Below are 21,553 nucleotides of genomic sequence, written 5' to 3' on the forward strand. Positions count from 1 at the left end.
AGTTACTCTGTGCTCCACTCAGGACAGCAGTTATAATCAGTTACTATGTGTTCCACTCAGGAAAGGAGTTATAATCAGTTAGTATGTGCTCCACTCAGGCCGACAGTTATAATCAGTTACTATGTGCTCCACTCAGGACAGCAGTTATAATCAGTTACTATGTGCTCCACTCAGGACAGTAGTTATAATCAGTTACTCTGTGCTCCACTCAGGCCGACAGTTATAATCAGTTACTATGTGCTCCACTCAGGCCCACAGTTATAGTCAGTTACTATGTGCTCCACTCAGGAAAGCAGTTATAATCAGTTAGTATGTGCTCCACTCAGGCCGACAGTTATAATCAGTTACTATGTGCTCCACTCAGGCCCACAGTTATAATCAGTTACTATGTGCTCCACTCATGCCCACAGTTATAATCAGTTACTATGTGCTCCACTCAGGACAGCAGTTATAATCAGTTACTATGTGCTCCACTCAGGCCAACAGTTATAATCAGTTACTATGTGCTCCACTCAGGCCAACAGTTTTAATCAGTTACTATGTGCTCCACTCAGGACAGCAGTTATAATCAGTTACTATGTGCTCCACTCAGGGTAGAAAGCCTCATTCTTATTATTTCTGGAACTGAAAATTACATGATCATTGGGTATGTGTTTCAATTTCTGTGGGCTATTTCCAGGAGTGTTTAGCACGATTCTTTTTTACCTGAGCTATTTTAGAAACCTGAGCCCTGCACCGTTTCGTGGAGCTATGGACCTCATTTCACTGACAGTGTTCTACCTTCTTCAGGAGAGCAAATGGCAATTTCTCAGTGATCCCTGTCACTGTCTGAAAATGGCAAATGACTGCTTCCAGAAAGAGGAAATATATGGCACACACAGTTCATGAAGAATGCCACTTGGAAAACTCAGAGAAACCAACTGAGTCATAGAAGAGGTGCAAGAAATTTAGAGTTTCCAGCTGTAGGTTCACTACAGAGTGGAGTCTGATGGTTTTGCTTCCATTTTATAATTATTTCATTTCATTTCATTTCGGGTCTCTCTTTGTCGCCCTGGGTAGCGTCCTGTGGTGTTATAGCTCATAGTACCCTCAAATTCTTGGGCTCAAGTGATTCTCTTGCCTCAGCCTCCCAACTAGCTGGGACCACAGGCATCTGCCACTACATGCAGCTATTTTTAAAGACGAGGTCTTGAGGTCTGGCTCTAGCTCAGGCTGGTCTCAAACTCCTGAGCTCATGTGATCCACCCACCTTGGCCTCCCAAAGTGCTAGGATTATAGGCATGAGCCATAGCGCCCTGCCGGGTTCTGATCTTTAAATCTATTCTCTGAGACCTTTTCTTCTTACTTTCTTATTACCAGCAATGCTGTAAGGTTTATCAGCATTTATTAACATGAAAATTCTTGATCCTTTGTGTTAGTAAGTACACATTTTAAAAATTTTTGTTAAAAATTTTTTTTTGTTATTTTTTTAGAAATATAATATATTCAAATTCAGAATTTAAAAGGTACAAAAGGCATATATGAGGATAAATTTCACCTCCATGTCTACCTTTAGATCCCACATTCTGTACCCTAAAAGCAACTAACATGCTATCAGCTTTCTTAAAATCCTTTCAGAGATATGTAACAAATGTTCAGTCAAATAATAAATATATTTTCATCCAAACTATTTTACCCAAATGTTAACACTGTATGCACGATTCATTTTTTTCACTTAATATATTTTGAAGGACACTCTGCTTCATTACCTAAACATTCTCACTGTTTTTTGCTAGCTGCATAATATTCTATAGCACCCCAAGTTTCATCATTGCTATTTATTTAACTTATCTCTTAGGAATGGCATTTAGGTTGTTTCAGATCTTGCTATAGTTATGTGGTTGTAATGATTAAATAAGTTTCCATTTTTACCATTTTACATATATACTCATGTGTTGCTTAATGATGGGGTTATGTTCTGAAAAATGCATCTTTAGGCAAGTTTGTTGTTGTGCAAACATTGTAAAGTGTACTTGCTCAAACCTGACATTTGCCTACTATATACCTAGACTATATAATATGGCCTGTTGCTCCAACCATCATTGTATACACCATCCTCTGTTGAGAAAAACACAATTATGCAATGCATGACTATATGTGAGGATACCTGTGGGATAAACCTCTAGAAGTGGAATTTCTGGGTAAAAAGTTATGTATTATATTTGTAATTTTGATAAATACTGCTAAATTACTCTCCCTAGAAGCTGTGTCAACTGACATTCCCACCAGTGAGTGTCTATTTTCCCACCCTTCCAACGGTGTGGTCAGACTTTGTTCTTTGCTGATCCATTCCTCCAGCTAAAGATAAATACAGGGTGGCCATAAATTTCATGTTCAATTTTAAATTGCACACTATTTTAAATTGCACGTGAACTTCATGGCCACCCTGTATATGGGTACGTGTATAATTTGTAGTCTACACATTTGATTATATTTTTGAAAACCAACTGTATTTCTTTTCTGTTGAACTGGTTGTATACTTTGCCACCATTCCTGTTGAGTTGTTGGTCTTTTTTTTTAATTATTGGTTTATAGAAACCAAATAGTAAGGAAATTAGCCCTTTAACTAAAAAAGTTGCAAATATTTTTCCTAGTTTGATGTTTGCTCACTATAGTGTTTTTCATGTATAATTTCATATTTCTTATGCTGTATTATTTAATCATCTTTTTAATGGCTTCTGAGTTTTGTGCCATAGTTAGAAAGAATGTATGTGTGTGTGTGGAGGGGAGAACACTGTATATTTAAGAGCTGACCCTTTCACCAACATAGCTTTCCCTTCCTCATTTCAGTGATTTTTTTTTTTTTTTGAGACAGTCTCACTTGTCGACCTAGGTAGAATGCCATGGCATCACAACTCACAGCAACCTCAAACTCCTGGGCTCAAATGATCCTCTTGCCTCAGCCTCCCAAGTATCTGGGACCACAGGCACTCACCACAATGCCCAGCTATTTTTAGAGATAAGTTCTTACTCTGGCTCAGGCTGGTCTGGAATTCCTGAACTCAGGCAATCCACTGTCAGCCTCCAAAGTACTGGGATTACAGGCTTGAGCCACCACCCCCAGCCATTTCAATGATTCTCTAAGACCTTTCCAGCCTACCAGAAACCTTAGGAATACAAAATATTTTGGCTGTCAGTCTAGTCTTTCAAATTTAAGAATTCAAAATCTAAAACTTCTTGACATGTCACTCAAAGGACTGTTCATTGGATCATTTCAAATTTTAGATTATGGGATTGGGATGCTCTATGCACAGTCATAATGCAAATCTTCCAAAATGTAAAACACACACACACACACAAATCAAAAACATTTCTGGTCAAGAATTTTGGATAAGGAATATTCTACTTTAACCAAAAATAAAGAAAAAGGAAATCTGTGATTTTTTTAAATAAATTCAATCACTTAAGAACAATCTAGAGGGGTGGAGACAAGATGGCTGACTGAAACCAGCTTTCCACAGAGGCTCCCATCCAGAAGGAGAGTTAAAGGACAGAAATTTAGCAAGTAACCTGGCGGATTAGAGCTGCACCGAGAGAAGGTTGAAGAATGCATATCAACCCTACTGAGGTGAGCTGAAACACCAAGGATAAAAACAAAAGGTACAAAATCCATCACCAAGTGGACGGGAGTCCCCTCCCCCATAAGAACAGCTTGGAGTACCCCATAAACAAACAAACAGAGTTCAAAAGTCCTCCCATTATATTCCACGGGAGAGACCCTCTAAAAACTGGACCTACTTCCCCTACTAGGGTGCCATGGTGCTCTCCTGCCAGGCATAAAACTGTATATATTCTCTACCTGCAATTCTGAGCTCCTAGCACTCCCCTCCACTCTCACTCTGAGGTCTGGAAGCCTGTCCCCCAGAAGTCCAGATTCTTGGGTATTTTCTCGAGAGGTGTGGACAGGGCATGGACTGCTGCTGGTCAGTGCTGATTCTGTGGCACAGGAGTGAGGAGAGGACAGTTGGCTGAGAGGGAACCAAACAAGAGTGGCGGTGCCCTGAGGTGCAGAGCAGCAGCCGTTTTTTTTGGCAACAATAGGCCTCACCCCTGGATATTCTGAAGTCACACCCCCTGTCTCTCTGGGCAACCAGAGGAGGCTGGGCATCTTCTCTGGTGGCAGGCACTGGCAGTAAAGATCTGGGATGGAAACACAGGCCCCATGAGTAAGGGTTTGTCTGAGGTGGTACTGGCCTAGGTAGAGCACAGGGACTAGAAAACACACGCAGAGAGCCAGCAGATTCCCAGGGTGGGGCTGATCCAGAGGACCACTTTACTGAGCCTAAGATGTACCTGGCCCTCACAGGATCATCAGCCTAGACAAAGAAGGGCAGGCAGAGGCTGGAACTGACAGGTAACTGTGCTATGAATACAAATGACAGCTGAGACCAGGCAGCAGCACAGACAGGTCCTGAGGCACAGGTTCTATGCACTCAAAACAGCTTCTCTTCTGCAGGGGAATTTAGCTGGGACAGAAACAAATTCCGCAAAGTTGTTCTGTTCTGTCAGTAACATTAATCAGGGGTGGGGCTGGAACTGAGTGAATAGCCTCAGCCTCCATTAAGCACCTGAGGTTGTCAGGCCTCACCTCCCCCTGCCGAATAGTGGCAGAGAGCAGCAGCCAGACTGAGGAGACATAGATCTCCTTGTGATTTAAGCAGGTACAAACCCCTGGAGTATCTGCTCATTGGAGGCAACTGGGTCACAGCCCTGCAGGGTTATCAATGACTGGGTATGACAGAGGTGGAAGGTGGGGAAGGAGGCATCAACCTTCCCAGACTAATCTATTTGCTGGGTGGATCCTCCTGACCTCACGGAGCACTGGAGCAAGTCATATTTGAGTTGTCAGCAGAGCCTTGCAATCTAGTTGCCAGAGATCTTTTAAACTCTCCCACCTGAGACAGGTGCTGACTGAGACAATTGATTTGGACCTTTTGAACTGAGCCAATTGCCTGAGGACTATCCAAGTGGTACTCTGGGTATGTGGTTGTAGAAAGGTTTGATTTTCCTTTTCCGATTGTTGCCTATGGGGGGGTGGGGTGACCTAATTGCTGGTATATCTCCACAGCTGAGACTTCAAAACAGAGTAACTGTTTCACTAGGGTCAGACAGAGACCAGCTGAAAACAAGACAGAGCCACTTAGCCCCACCACACCAAGCAGGTCCCCAGTTTCTCAGGCCATAGCACTATATGGGTCCTTGGCAAAGCTCCAGGGGAAAAGGTACAGACACCAACCCAGCTCTGGGCAAAGGGCTGGTTAATCACTACTCCTGGAGCTCCAAACCCAACTTTTCTTTATCCACTCATCTAGTCAAATGGTGTAAAATAATCATAGGGTGGAATCAGTGGGGAAACTCTGGTAACATGAATAACCAGAGTAGATCTACCCCCCCCCCCCCAGGAAAGACATGACAGATGTAACTAAAGATCCCATTCATAAACAGATGGCCAAGATGTCAGAAACCGAATTCAGAATTTGGATTGCAAACAAGATTAATAGAATACAGGAAAAGTTGGAATTAGAAATTACATGAGCAATTCAAAAGTTGTCTCAAGAATTCAACAAATTTAAAGACAAAACCACCAAAGATTTTGACACATTGCAGCAAGAATTTTCAGCCCTCAAAGGTCAGAAAAATACAGTACAATCCCTCAGTAACACAGTGGAGCAAGCAGAAGAAAGGATTTCTGACATTGAAGACAAAGCTTTTGAACACTCCCAAACTCTCAAAGAGGAAGAGAAATGGAGAGCAAAAATGAATCATTCTCTCAGAGAGCTCTGCGATAATTTGAAGAAGGATAATATCTGCCTCATTTGGAATCCCTGAAACCGATGAAGTGGCTTCACAAAGCACAGAGGACCTTCTCCATGAAATTATGAAAGAGAATTTTCCAGACATGCCAAGACATTCTGAAATTCAGATAGGAGACAGTTTCAGAATCCCAGCATGAGTCAACTCGAATAAGACATCCCCCAGACACATCATAATTAACTTCACTAAAGTTAATATGAAGGAGAAAATTCTGAAAGCAGCCAGACCTAAGAAAACCATTACCTACATAGGGAAGAATATTAGAATGACTGCAGATTAAAGACCAAGATACCGAGGTGCTGCCGCTCTTGCGCCATGGAGGTGCTCAGGTGGCTGCGGGAGAGGAGGGAGCCGGTGCAGGGAAGGTGCCCGTCTTTGTTGCATAGTCTGCATGGCCAGGACGGCGGCTGCCGCAGGAGGTCCGTGGAGGAGGCTCAGTTCATGCTGTTTCATGATGCAGAGAGCACTTTAGAAAAGGAAAGATCTCCTGTAACATCTGCCTGCCATCCATAAGATACTCATTGCCTCTCAGCACACCAGGGAACACCAGTGTGTTACACTGGTTGAAAATCGCTGTGTTGATGATGGCTGACTGAAGCCAGCTTTCCACAGAGGCTCCCATCCAGTAGGAGAGTTAAAGGACAAAAATTCAGCAAGTAACCTGGTGGATTTGAGCTGCACTATGAGAGAAGGTTGAAGAACGCATGTCAACCCCACTGAGCTGAGACTTCAATCCAGAGTATCTGTTTCAATAGGGTGGAACAGAAACCAGCTGAAAATAAGATAGAACCACTTAGCCCCATCACACCAGACAGGACCCCAGTTTCTCAGGCTACAACACTGTACAGGCCCTCGACAAAGCCCCAGGGGAAAAAATCAGAGGGAGTAAAACAACCCTGGAGCGGAATCGGCGGAAAAACTCTGGTAACATGAATAACCAGAATAGATCAACCCCACCAAGGAAAGATATGGCAGATGCAATTGAAGATCCCATTCATAAACAACTGGCTGAGATGTCAGAAATCAAATTCAGAATTTTGATTGCAGACAAAGATTAACAAAGTGGAATTAGGAATTCGAGGAGAAATTCAAAAGTTGTCTCAAGAATTTAACGAATTTAAGGACAAAACCACCAAAGACTTAGACACATTGAAGCAAGAATTTGCAGCCCTCAAAGATATGAAAAATACAGTACAATCCCTCAGCAACAGAATGGAGCAAGCAGTAGAAAGGATTTCTGACATTGAAGATAAAGCCTTGGAACGCTCCCAAACTCTCAAAGAGGAAGAGAAATGGAGAGCAAAAACAGATCATTCTCTCAGAGAGCTCTGGGATAATTCAAAGAAGGCAAATATCTGAATCATAGGAGTTCCAGAAACAGATGAAGTGGCCTCGCTGGGCACAGAGGCCCTTCTGCATGAAATTATGAAAGAGAATTTTCCAGACATGCCTAGAGATTCTGAAATTCAGATAGCAGACAGCTTCAGAACCCCAGCATGACTCAACCCCAATAAGACATCCCCCAGGCATATCGTAATTAACTTCACTAAAGTTAATATGAAGGAGAAAATCCTCAAAGCTGCCAGGAGAAAGAAAACCATCACCTTCAAAGGGAAGAATATTAGAATGACTGCAGATCTCTCTGCTGAAACTTTTCAAGCCAATAGAGGGTGGTCACTGACTTTTAATCTCCTAAAGCAAAATAACTTTCAACCCCAGATCTTCTATCCAGCTAAACTAGAGTTTCATTTATGATGGAGAAATTAAATACTTTAATGACATTCACATGTTGAAGAAATTTGCCATAACCAAACCAGCTCTTCAGGATATTCTCACACCTATCCTCCATAATGACCAACCCAATCCTATACCACAAAAGTAAACTCACTCACAAACTTTGGATCAAACTCCAATTTCCACACTGGCAAAAGGATTAAAAATGCCCACTGGACTTTTGAAAAACTCGATACCCAAAACTTCACCAGACTTATCAATATTCTCCATTAATGTGAACGGCTTAAACTGTCCTCTAAAGAGGCATAGGTTAGCTGACTGGATACAAAAACTCAGGCCAGATATCTGTTGCATACAAGAGTCACATCTTAACTTAAAAGACAAATACAGACTCAGGGTGAAAGGATGGTCATCCATATTTCAGGCAAATGGTAATCAGAAAAAAGCAGGTGTTGCAATTTTATTTGCAGATACAGTAGGCTTTAAACCATCAAAAGTAAGGAAGGACAAGAATGGTCACTTCATATTTGTTAAGGGTAATACTCAATATGATGAGATCTCAATTATTAATATCTATGCACCCAACCAGAATGCACCTCAATTTATAAGAGAAACTCTAACAGACACGAGCAACTTGATTTCCTCCAGCTCCATAATAGTCAGAGATTTCAACACTCCTTTGGCAGTGTTGGATCGATCCTCCAGCAAGAAGCTGAGCAAAGAAATCTTAGATTTAAACCTAACCATCCAACATTTGGATTTAGCAGACATCTACAGAACATTTCATCCCAACAAAACTGAATACACATACTTCTCATGAGCCCATGGAACTTACTCCAAAATCAATCACATCTTAGGTCACAAGTCTCACCTCAGTAAATTTAAAGGAATAAAAATTATTCCATGCATCTTCTCGGACCACCATGGAATAAAAATTGAGCTGAGTAACAACAGGAATCTGCATACTCATACAAAACATGGAAGTTAAATAACCTTATGCTGAATGATAGCTGGGTCAGAGATGAGATTAAGAAAGAAATCACCAACTTTTTGGAACAAAACAACAATGAAGACATAAAATATCAGAACCTCTGGGACACCGCAAAGGCAATTCTAAAAGGGAAATTTTTAGCACTGCAAGCCTTCCTCAAGAGAACGATAAGAGAGGAAGTTAACAACTTAATGGGACATCTCAAGCAACTATAAAAGGAAGAACATTCCAACCCCAAACCCAGTAGAAGAAAAGAAATAACCAAAATTAGAGCAGAATTAAATGAAATTGAAAACAAAAGAATAATACAACAGATCAATAAATCAAACAGCTGGTTTTTCGAAAAGGTCAGTAAAATAGATAAACCTTTGGCCAACCTAATCAGGAAAAAAAGAGTAAAATCTCTAATCTCATCAATCAGAAACAACAAAGACGAAATAACAACAGACTCCTCAGAAATCCAAAAAATCCTTAATGAATATTACAAGAAACTTTATTCTCAGAAATATGAAAATCTGAAGGAAATTGACAGATACTTGGAAGCACGTCACCTTCCGAGACTTAGCCAGAATCAAGTGGAGATGTTGAACAGGCCCATATCAAGTTCAGAAATAACATCAACCACACAAAACCACCTAAAAAGAAAAGCCCGGGACCAGATGGTTTCACGTCAGAATTCTACCAAACTTTTAAAGAGGAATTAGTACCTATATTACTCAACCTGTTCCAAAAGGTAGAAAAAGAAGGTAGACTACCTAACACGTTCTATGAAGCAAACATCACTCTGATCCCCAAACCAGGAAAAGACCCAAAAAGAAAAGAAAATTATAGACCAATATCACTAATGAATATTGATGCAAAAATATTCAACAAGATCCTAACAAACAGAATCCAGCAACACATCAAACAAATGATATATCATGATCAAGTTGGTTTTATCCCAGGGTCTCAAGGCTGGTTCAATATACGTAAATCTATAAATGTAATCCAGCACATAACAAATTAAAAAACAAAGACCATATGATTCTCTCAATGGATGCAGAAAAAGCTTTTGATAATATCCAGCATCACTTCATGATCAGAACACTTAAGAAAATCAGTATACAAGGGACATTTCTTAAACTGATAGAGACCATCTACAGCAAACCCACAGCCAATATCATATTGAATGGAGTTAAATTGGAATCATTTCCACTCAGATCAGGAACCAGAGAAGGCTGCCCAATGTCTCCATCACTTTTTAACATTGTAATGGAAGTTTTAGCCACCGCAATTAGGGAAGAAAAGGCGATCAAGAGTATCCATATAGGGTTAGAAGAGATCAAACTTTCACTCTTTGCAGATGATATGATTGTATATCTGGAAAACACTAGGGACTCTACTACAAAACTCTTAGAAGTGATCAAGGAATACAGTAGCGTCTCAGGTTACAAAATCAACATTCATAAATCGGTAGCCTTTATATATACCAACAATAGCCAAGCTGAAAAAACAGTTAAGGACTCTATCCCATTCACAGTAGTGCCAAAGAAGATGAAATATTTGGAAATTTATCTAACAAAGGACGTGAACGATCTCTACAAAGAGAACTATGAAACTCTAAGAAAAGAAATAGCTGAAAATATTAACAAATGGAAAAACATACCATGCTCATGGCTGGGAAGAATCAACATTGTTAAAATGTCCATACTACCCAAAGCAATATATAATTTCAATGCAATCCCTATTAAAGCTCCACTGTTATACTTAAAGATCTTGAAAAAACAATACTTCGTTTTATGTGGAATCAGAAAAAATCTCGAATAGCCAAGACATTACTCAGAAATGAAAACAAAGCAGGAGGAATTATGCTACCAGACCTCAGACTATACTACAAATCGATAGTGATCAAAACAGCATGGTATTGGCACAAAAACAGAGAAGTAGATGTCTGGAACAGAATAGAGAACCAAGAGATGAACCCAGCTATTTATCATTATTTGATCTTTGATAAGCCAATTAAAAACATTCAGTGGGGAAAAGATTCCCTATTTAACAAATGGTTCTGGGTGAACTGGCTGTCAACCTGTAGAAGACTGAAACTGGACCCACACCTTTCACCATTAACTAAGATAGACTCTCACTGGATTAAAGATTTAAACTTAAGACATGAAACTATAAAGATACTAGAGGAGAGTGCAGGGAAAACCCTTGAAGAAATTGGTCTGGGCGAGTATTTTATGAGGAGGACCCCCCAGGCAATTGAAGCAGCTTCAAAAATACACTACTGGGACTTGATCAAACTAAAAAGCTTCTGCACAGCCAAGAACACAGTAAGTAAAGCAAGCAAACTGCCCTCAGAATGGGAGAAGATATTTGCAGGTTATGTCTACGACAAAGGTTTAATAACCAGAATCCACAGAGAACTCAAACGCATTAGCAAGAATAGAACAAGGGATCCCATCGCAGGCTGGGCAAGGGATTTGAAGAGAAACTTCTCTGAAGAAGACAGGTGCGCAGCCTTCAGACATATGAAAAAATGCTCGTCATCTTTAATCATCAGAGAAATGCAAATCAAAACTACTTAGACATACCATCTAACTCCCATGAGACTAGCCTATATCACAAAATCCCAAGACCAGAGATGTTGGCGCAGATGTGGAGAAAAGGGAACACTTTTGCACTGCTGGTAGGAATGCAAATTAATACATTCCTTTTGGAAAGAGATATGGAGAACACTTAGAGATCTAAAAATAGATCTCCCATTCAATCCTGTAATCCCTCTACTGGGCATATACCCAGAAGACCAAAAATCACATCATAGCAATGATATTTGTGCCAGAATGTTTATTGCAGCCCAATTCGTAATTGCTAAGTCATGGAAGAAGCCCAAGTGCCCATCAATGCACGAATGGATTAATAAATTGTGGTATATACACCATGGAATATTATGCAGCTTTAAAGAAAGATGGAGACTTTACCTCTTTCATGTTTACATGGATGGAGCTGGAACATATTCTTCTTAGTAAACTATCTCAAGAATGGAAGAAAAAGTACCCAATGTACTCAGCCCTACTATGAAACTAATTTAGGGTTTTCACATGAAAGCTATAACCCAGTTACAACCTAAGAATAGGGGGAAGGGGGGGAGGGGAGGGAGGGGGAAGGTGGGTAGAGGGAAGGGGATTGGTGGGATTACACCAGCGGTGCATCTTACAAGGGTATACATGAAACTTGGTAAACGGTCTGTGAAGCTAGTGAACGATGCCCCATGAATATATCAATGTACACAGCTTAATAAAAAAAAAATAAAAAAAGATTTAATAATAAATTTAATTAAAAAAAAAAAAAAAAGAATGACTGCAGATCCCTCTGCTGAAACCTTTCAAGCCAGAAGAGGGTTTTCAGCGACTTTTAATCTCCTCAAACAAAATAACCTTCAACCCAGGATCCTGTATTCAGCTAAACTGAGTTTCATTTATGATGGAGAAATTAAATACTTTAATGACATTCACATGTTGAAGAAATTTGCCATAACCAAACCAGCTCTTCAGGATATTCTCAGACCTATCCTCCATAATGACCAGCATGATCCTCTACTACAAAAGTAAACTCACTCAGGAACTTTTCATCAAACTCCAACTTCCACAGTGGTGAAAGGATTAAAAATGTCCACTGGACTTTCAAAAAACTCAATATCCAAAATTTTACCAGGCTTATCAATATTCTCCATTAAGGTGAATGGCTTAAACTATCCTCTAAAGAGGCACAGGTTGGCTGACTGGATACAAAAACTCAGGCCACCCTTCCATACAAGAATCTCATTTTATCTTAAAAGATAAATATAGACTCAGCATGACAGTATGGTCGTCCATATTTCAGGCAAATGGAAATCAGAAAAAAAGCAGGTGTTGCAATTCTATTTGCAGATACAATAGGCTTCAAACCAACAAAAGTAAGGAAGGATAAGAATGCTCACTTCATATTTGTTAAGGGTAATACTCAATATGATGAGATTTCAATTATTAATATTTATGCACCCAACCAGAATGTGCCTCAGTTTATAAAAGAGACTCTAACAGACATGAGCAACTTGATTTCCTCCAGCTCCATAATAGTCGGAGATTTTAACAAGTCGGTTTTATCCCAGGGTCTCAAGCCTGGTTCAATATACGTAAATCTATAAATATAATTCAGCAAATAAACAAATGAAAAAAGAAAGACCACATGATTCTCTCAATTGATGCAGAAAAAGCTTTTGATAATATCCAGCATCCTTTCATGATCAGAACACTTAAGAAAATTGTTACAGAAGGGACATTTCTTTTTTTTTTAAGTTAATTTTTTTTAATTTCAGCTTGCTTGTGCATTCTTCTTTTATCATTTGAAGTACTCTTTTTGTTGTTGTTGTTCATTTTCTTCTTTTTTTTAAATGTCCCTGGCCATCATCTTTCCCATTGCCTCCCCAGTAGCTGGGATTATAGACGCCCACTACAATGCCGGCTGTATTTTGATGTTAATAGAGATGGGGGTCTTACTCTGGCTCACCGCTGCTCATACTGGTCTCTAACTTCTGAGCTTAGGCAATCTACCCACCTCGGTCTCCCACAGCACTGGGACTATAGGTGTGAGCCACCACGCCCAGCTGAAGGGACATTTCTTAAACTGATAGAGGCCATCTACAGCAAACCCACAGCCAATATTGTATTGACTGGAGTTAAATTAAAATCATTTCCACTCAGATCAGGAACCAAGCAAGGTTGCCCATTGTCTCCACTGCTCTTTAACATTATAATGGAAGTTTTAGCCATCACAATTAGGGAAGAAAAGGCGATCAAGGGTATCCATATAGGGTCAGAAGAGATCAAACTTTCGCTCTTAGCAGACAATATAATTGTATATCTGGAAAACACCAGGGATTCTACTACAAAACTCTTAGAAGTGATCAAGAGAGACAGAATGTGATTCAGTAACTCGATCTCTTCCACCAGTGGTTGCCACCTGAGAAGATGCCTGGCCTCCTCTGGTTGCCCAGAGAGACAGCGGGTGTGACTCCAGAATATCCAGGGAATGAGCACTGACCACCAGCAGTCCAGGCCCTGTCCACACCTCTCAATAAAATACCCAAGAATCTGGACTCCTGGGGGATAGGCCTCCAGACCTCAGTGAGAGTGGAGGGGAGTGTTGGGAGCTCATAATTGCAGGCACGAGAACTTAAAGAGCAAGAGGAAGTGAAAGGAAAATTACAGCAAGCAATCAGATAAAAGAAATCACTCATGAGGAAGAATCAGCAGAAAACTCCAGGCAACATGAAGAACCAGTCCAGAACAACCCCGCCAAGGGACCATGAGGTACCTACTGCAGAGGATTCCACCTATAAAGAAATGTTAGGAATGACAGAAAGGGAATTTAGAATACACATGATGAAAACAATGAAAGAAATGATGGAAACAATGAAGGAAACTGCTAATAAAGTGGAAAATAACCAAAAGGAAATCCAAAAACAGAATCAAATAAGAGATGAACGATATGAAGAATATAAAAAGGATATAGCAGAGCTGAAGGAACTGAAACAGTCAATTAGGGAACTTAAAGATGCAATGGAAAGTATCAGCAACATGTTCGACCATGCAGAAGAAAGAATTTCAGAGGTAGAAGACAAAGTTTTTGAGATAACTCAGATAGTAAAAGAGGAAGAAAAGAAGAGAGAGAAAGCAGAACATTCACTGTCAGAATTATGGGACTTTGGGAAGCATTCCAACATACAAGTTATAGGAATCCCAGAAGGGGAAGAAGAATGCCCCAGAGGAATGGAAGCCATACTAGAGAATATTATAAAAGAAAATTTCCCAAATATCACCAAAGATTCTGACACACCGCTTTCAGAGGGATATCGGACCCCAGGTCGCCTCAACTCTAACCGAGCTTCTCCAAGACACATTGTGATGAACCTGTCCAAAGTCAAGACAAAAGAAAAGATTCTGCAAGCTGCCAGGAGTAAGCGCCAGTTGACCTACAGGGGCAAATCCATCAGAGTGACTGCAGACTTCTCTAATGAAACTTTCCAAGCAGGAAGACAATGGTCATCTCCCTTTAATCTACCTAAACAGACATTTTCCATCACAGAATTCTGTACCCTGCTAAGCTAAGCTTCAAAATTGATGGAGAAATCAAATCACTTACGGATATACTAATATTGAGGAAATTCGCCACAATAAGACCAGCTCTACAGGAAATACTTCAACCTGTTCTGCACACTGACCACCACAATGGATCAGCAGCAAAGTAAGAACTCAGAAGTTAAAGGACAGAACCTAACCTCCACACTGATGCAAAAGATAAAACTAAGCAATGGACTCTCACAAAATAAGACAAATAGAATACTACCACACTTATCAATTATCTCAATAAATGTTAATGGCTTGAATTCCCCACTGAAGAGACATAGATTGGCTGACTGGATTAAAAAACACAAGCCATCCATTTGCTGTCTGCAAGAAACACACCTGGCTTCAAAAGACAAATTAAAGCTCCAAGTCAAGGGTTGGAAGACAATTTTTCAGGCAAATGGAATTCAGAAGAAAAGAGGCGTTGCAATCTCATTTTCAGATACATGTGGATTTAAAGCAACTAAAGTCAAAAAACACAAAGATGGTCACTTTATATTGGTCAAGGGAAAACTACAACAAGAAAATGTTTCAATTCTAAAATTTATGCACCCAATTAAAATGCTCCCAGATTCTTGAAACAGACCTTACTCAGTCTGAGCAATATGATATCCAATAATACCATCATAACAGGGGACTTTAACACTCCTCTTACAGAGCTGGACAGATCCTCTAAACAGAAATTAAACAAAGATATGAGATTTAAATGAGACCCTAGAACAACTGTGCTTGATAGACGCATACAGAACATTCCATCCCAAAGATAAAGAATATACATTCCTCTCATCACCCCATGGAACATTCTCCGAAATTGGTCATATCCTGGGACACAAAACAAATATCAACGGAATCAAAAGAATTGAAATTTTTACCTTGTATCTTCTCAGACCATAAGACACTAAAGTTGGAACTCAACTCTAACAAAAATGCTCACCCCACACAAAGGCATGGAAATTAAACAATCTTCTGTTGAATAACAGATGGGTGCACGAAGAAATAAAACAGGAAATCATTAACTTCCTTGAGCATAACAACAATGAAGACACAAACTACCAAAACCTGTGGGATACTGCAAAAGCAGTTTTGAGAGGAAAATTTATCGCTTTAGATGCCTACATTCGAAAAACAGAAAGAGAGCGCATCAACAATCTCACAAACCATCTTATGGAATTGGAAAAAGAAGAACGATTTAAGCCTAAACACAGTAGAAGAAAAGAAATATCCAAAATCAAATCAGAGATCAATGAAATTGAAAACAAAAGAATCATTCAGAAAATTAATGAAACAAGGAGTTGGTTTTTTGAAAAAATAAATAAAATAGATAAACCATTGACCAGACTAACGAGGAATAGAAAAGTAAAATCTCTAGTAACCTCAATCAGAAATGATAAAGGGGAAATAACAACTGATCCCACAAAGATACAAGAGATCATTTCTGAATACTACCAGAAACTCTATGCCCAGAAATTTGACAATGTGAAGGAAATGGATCAATATTTGGAATCACACCCTCTCCCTAGACTTAGCCAGGAAGAAATAGAGCTCCTGAACAGACCAATTTCAAGCACTGAGATTAAAGAAACAATAAAAAATCTTCCAACCAAAAAATGCCCTGGTCCAGATGGCTTCACACCAGAATTCTATCAAACCTTCAAGGAAGAGCTTATTCCTGTACTGCAGAAATTATTCCAAAAAATTGAGGAAGAAGGAATCTTCCCCAACACATTCTATGAAACAAACATCACCCTGACACCAAAACCAGGAAAAGACCCAAACAAAAAGAAGAATTTCAGACCAATTTCACTCATGAATATAGATGCAAAAATTCTCAACAAAATCCTAGCCAACAGATTACAGCTTATCATCAAAAAAGTCATTCATCATGATCAAGTGGGCTTCATCCCAGGGATGCAAGGCTGGTTTAACCTACGCAAGTCCATAAACGTTAAAAATGGCAAAAATAAAGATCACATGATCCTCTCAATAGATGCAGAAAAAGCATTTGATAAAATCCAGCCTCCTTTTCTAATTAGAACACTGAAGACTAGGGCGGCACCTGTGGCTCAGTGAGTAGGGCGCCGGCCCCATATGCCGAGGGTGGCAGGTTCAAACCCAGCCCCGGCCAAACTGCAACAAAAAAATAGCCAGGGGCTGTGGTGGGCACCTGTAGTCCCAGCTACTCGGGAGGCTGAGGCAAGAGAATCGCTTAAGCCCAGGAGCTGCAGGTTGCTGTGAGCTGTGTGATACCACGGCACTCTACCAAGGGCCATAAAGTGAGACTCTGTCTCTACAAAAAAAAAAAAAAAAAAAAGAACACTGAAGAGTATAGGCATAGGTGGCACATTTCTAAAACTGATTGAAGCTATCTATGACAAACCCACAGCTAATATTTTACAGAATGGAGTAAAACTCAAAGCTTTTCCTCTTAGAACTGGAACCAGACAAGGTTGTCCTCTGTCACCTTTACTACTCAACATAGCGCTACTCAACATAGTGCTGGAAATTCTAGCCAATACAATTAGGCAAGACAAGGAAATAAAGGGAATCCAAATTGGAGCAGAGGAGGTCAAACTCTCCCTCTTTGCTGACAACATGATCTTATACTTAGAGAACCCCAAAGACTCAACCACAAGACTCCTAGAAGTCATCAAAAAAATACAGTAATGTTTCAGGATATAAAATCAATGTCCACCAGTCAGTAGCCTTTGTATACACCAATAGCAGTCAAGATGAGAAGCAAATTAAGGACACAACTCCCTTCACCATAGTTTCAAAGAAAATGAAATACTTAGGAATATACCTAATGAAGGAGGTGAAGGACGTCTATAAAGAAAACTATGAAATCCTCAGAAAGGAAATAGCAGTGGATATTAACAAATGGAAGAACATACCATGCTCATGGATGGAAAGAATCAACATTGTTAAAATATCTATACTTCCCAAAGCAATCTACCTATTCAATGCCATTCCTATCAAAATACCAACATTGTACTTTCAAGATTTGGAGAAAATGATTCTGCGTTTTGTATGGAACCGGAAAAAACCTGTATAGCTAAGGCAGTTCTTAGTAATAAAAATAAAGCTGGGGGCATCAGCATACCAGATCTTAGTCTGTACTACAAAGCCATAGTGGTCAAGACAGCGTGGTACTGGCACAAAAACAGAGACATAGACACTTGGAATCGAATTGAAAACCAAGAAATGAAACTAACATCTTACAACCACCTAATCTTCGATAAACCAAACAAGAACATACCTTGGGGGAAAGACTCCCTATTCAATAAATGGTGTTAGGAGAACTGGATGTCTACATGTAAAAGACTGAAACTGGACCCACACCTTTCCCCACTCACAAAAATTGATTCAAGATGGATAAAGGACTTAAATTTAAGGCATGAAACAATAAAAATCCTCAAAGAAAGCATTGGAAAAACACTGGAAGATATTGGCCTGGGGAAAGACATCATGAAGAAGACTGCCATGGCAATTGCAACAACAACAAAAACAAACAAATGGGACTTCATTAAACTGAAAAGCTTCTGTACAGCTAAGGAGACAATAACCAAAGCAAAGAGACAACCTACACAATGGGAAAGGATATTTGCATATTTTCAATCAGACAAAAGCTTGATAACTAGGATCTATAGAGAACTCAAATTAATCCACATGAAAAAAGCCAACAATCCCATATACAAATGGGCAAGAGACATGAATAGAACCTTCTCTAAAGATGACAGACGAATGGCTAATAAACACATGAAAAAATGTTCATCATCTCTATATATTAGAGAAATGCAAATCAAAACAACCCTGAGATATCATCTAACCCCAGTGAGAATGGCCCACATCACAAAATCTCAAAACTGCAGATGCTGGGCAGCGCCTGTGGCTCAGTGAGTAGGGCGCCGGCCCCATATGCCGAGGGTGGCGGGTTCAAGCCCAGCCCCGGCCAAACTGCAACCAAAAATAGCCGGGCGTTGTGGCGGGCGCCTGTAGTCTCAGCTGCTTGGGAGGCTGAGGCAAGAGAATGGCGTAAGCCCAAGAGTTAGAGGTTGCTGTGAGCTGTGTCACGCCACGGCACTCTACCAAGGGCTGTACAGTGAAACTCTGTCTCTACAAAAAAAAAAAAAAAAAAACTGCAGATGCTGGCGTGGATGTGGAGAGAAGGGAACACTTTTACACTGCTGGTGGGACTGCAAACTAGTACAACCTTTCTGGAAGGAAGTATGGAGAAACCTCAAAGCACTCAAGCTAGACCTCCCATTTGATCCTGCAATCCCATTACTGGGCATCTACCCAGAGGAAAAAAATCCTTTTATCATAAGGACACTTGTACTAAACTGCTTATTGCAGCTCAATTTACAATCGCCAAAATGTGGAAACAGCCTAAATGCCCACCAACCCAGGAATGGATTAATAAGCTGTGGTATATGTATACCATGGAATACTATTCAGCCATTAAAAAAAATGGAGACTTTACATCCTTCGTATTAACCTGGATGGAAGTGGAAGACATTATTCTTAGTAAAGCATCACAAGAATGGAGAAGCATGAATCCTATGTACTCAATTTTGATATGAGGACAATTAATGACAATTAAGGTTATGGGGGGGAGGAAAAGCAGAAAGAGGGATGAAGGGAGGGGGTGGGGCCTTGGTGTGTGTCACACTTTATGGGGGCAAGACATGATTGCAAGAGGGACTTTACCTAACAGTTGCAATCAGTGTAACCTGGCTTATTGTACTCTCAATGAATCCCCAACAATAAAATAAAAAAAGAAGTGATCAAGAAATACAGCAGTGTCTCAGGCTACAAAATCAACATTCATAAATCTGTAGCCTTTATATATACCAACAATAGTCAAGCTGAAAAAACAGTCAAGGACTCTATTCTGTTCACAGTAGTGCCAAAGAAGATGAAATATTTGGGAGTTTATCTAACAAAGGACATGAAAGATCTCTATAAAGAGAACTATGAAACTCTAAGAAGAGAAATAACTGAAAATGTTAACAAATGGAAAAACACCATGCTCATGGCTGGGAAGAATCAACATTGTTAAAATGTACATACTACCCAAAGCAATATACAATTTTAATGCAATCCCTATTACAGCTCCACTGTCATACTTTAAAGATCTTGAAAAAATAATACTTTGTTTTACATGGAATCAGAAAAAACCTCGAATAGCCAAGACATTACTCAGAAATAAAAACAAAGCAGGAGGAATCATGCTACTGGACCTCAGACTATACCATAAATCGATAGTGATCAAAACAGCATGGTACTGGCACAAAAACAGAGAGGTAGACGTATGGAACAAAATAGAGAACCAAGAGATGAATCCAGCTACTTACCCTTATTTGATCTTTGACAAGCCAATTAAAAACATTCCGTGGGGGAAAAGATTCCCTATTTAACAAACGGTACTGGGTGAACTGGCTGGCAACCTATAGAAGACTGAAACTGGACTCACACTTTCACCCTTAACTAAGATAGACTCTCACAGGATTAAAGATTTAAACTTAAGACATGAAACTATAAAAATACTAGAAGAAAGTGCAGGGGAAACTCTTGAAGGAATCGGTCTGGGTGAATATTTTATGAGGAGGACCCCCCAGGCAATTGAAGCAGCTTCAAAAATACACTACTGGGACCTGATCAAACTAAAAAGTTTCTGCACAGCCAAGAACACAGTAAGTAAAGCAAGCAGACAGCCCTCAGAATAGGAGAAGATATTTGCAGGTTATGTCTCCAACAAAGGTTTAATAACCGAATTCCACAAAGAACTCAAACGTATAAGCAAGAAAAGAACAAGTGATCCCATGTCAGGCTGGGCAAGAGACTTGAAGAGAAACTTCTCTGAAGAAGACAGGCGCACGGCCTACAGACATATGAAAAAAAATGCTCATCATCCTTAATCATCAGAGAAATGCAAATCAAAACTACTTTGAGATATCATCTAACTCCAGTAAGATTAGCCCATACCACAAAATCCCAAGACCAGAGATGTTGGCGTGGATGTGGAGAAAAGGGAACACTTCTACACTGCTGGTGGGAATGCAAACTAATAACGTTGCTTTTGAAAAGATGTTTGGAGAACACTAAAAATAGACCTGCCATTAGATCCTACAATTCCTCTACTAGGTATATACCCAGAAGACCAAAAATCACATTATAACAAAGATATTTGTACCAGAATGTTTATTGCAGCCCAATTCATAATTGCTAAGTCATGGAAAAGGCCCAAGTGCCCATCGATCCATGAATGGATTAATAAATTGTGGTATATGTACACCATGGAATATTATGCAGCCTTAAAGAAAGATGGAGGCTTTACCTCTTTCATGTTTACATGGATGGAGCTGGAACATATTCTTCTTAGTAAAGTATCTCAAGAATGGAAGAAAAAGTATCCAATGTACTCAGGCCTACTATGAAACTAATTTATGGTTTTCGTATGAAAGCTATAACCCAGTTATAACCTAAGAATATGGGGAAGGGGGAGAGGGAAGTGAGGGGGGGAGGATGGACGGAGGGAGGGTGATTGGTTGGATCACACCTACAGTGCATCTTACAAGAGTACATGTGAAACTTACTAAATGTAGAATATAAATGTCTTAACACAATAACTAAGAAAATGCCAGGAAGGCTATGTTAACCAGTGTGATGAAAATATGTCAAATGGTATATAAAAGCAGTGTATGGTGCTCCATGATTGCATTAATGTACACAGCTATTATTTAATAATAATAATAATAAAGAACAATCTACGTGATTTCATTTAAGTTTTAATTAAAAAAAAAAAAAAGAATTTAAACACTTTTAAATC

General features: G+C 39.7%; 1 protein-coding gene across 2 annotated transcripts in view; it reads right to left on the minus strand.

The window, feature by feature from the left end:
• Positions 1 to 21,553, minus strand: part of CWH43 (cell wall biogenesis 43 C-terminal homolog) — a 104,347-nt gene that overhangs the window by 80,550 nt on the left and 2,244 nt on the right. The gene's annotated exons all lie outside the window — the stretch shown is intronic.

This window comes from Nycticebus coucang, chromosome 23 (genome assembly GCF_027406575.1).
Source record: "Nycticebus coucang isolate mNycCou1 chromosome 23, mNycCou1.pri, whole genome shotgun sequence".
Taxonomy (NCBI): domain Eukaryota; kingdom Metazoa; phylum Chordata; class Mammalia; order Primates; family Lorisidae; genus Nycticebus; species Nycticebus coucang.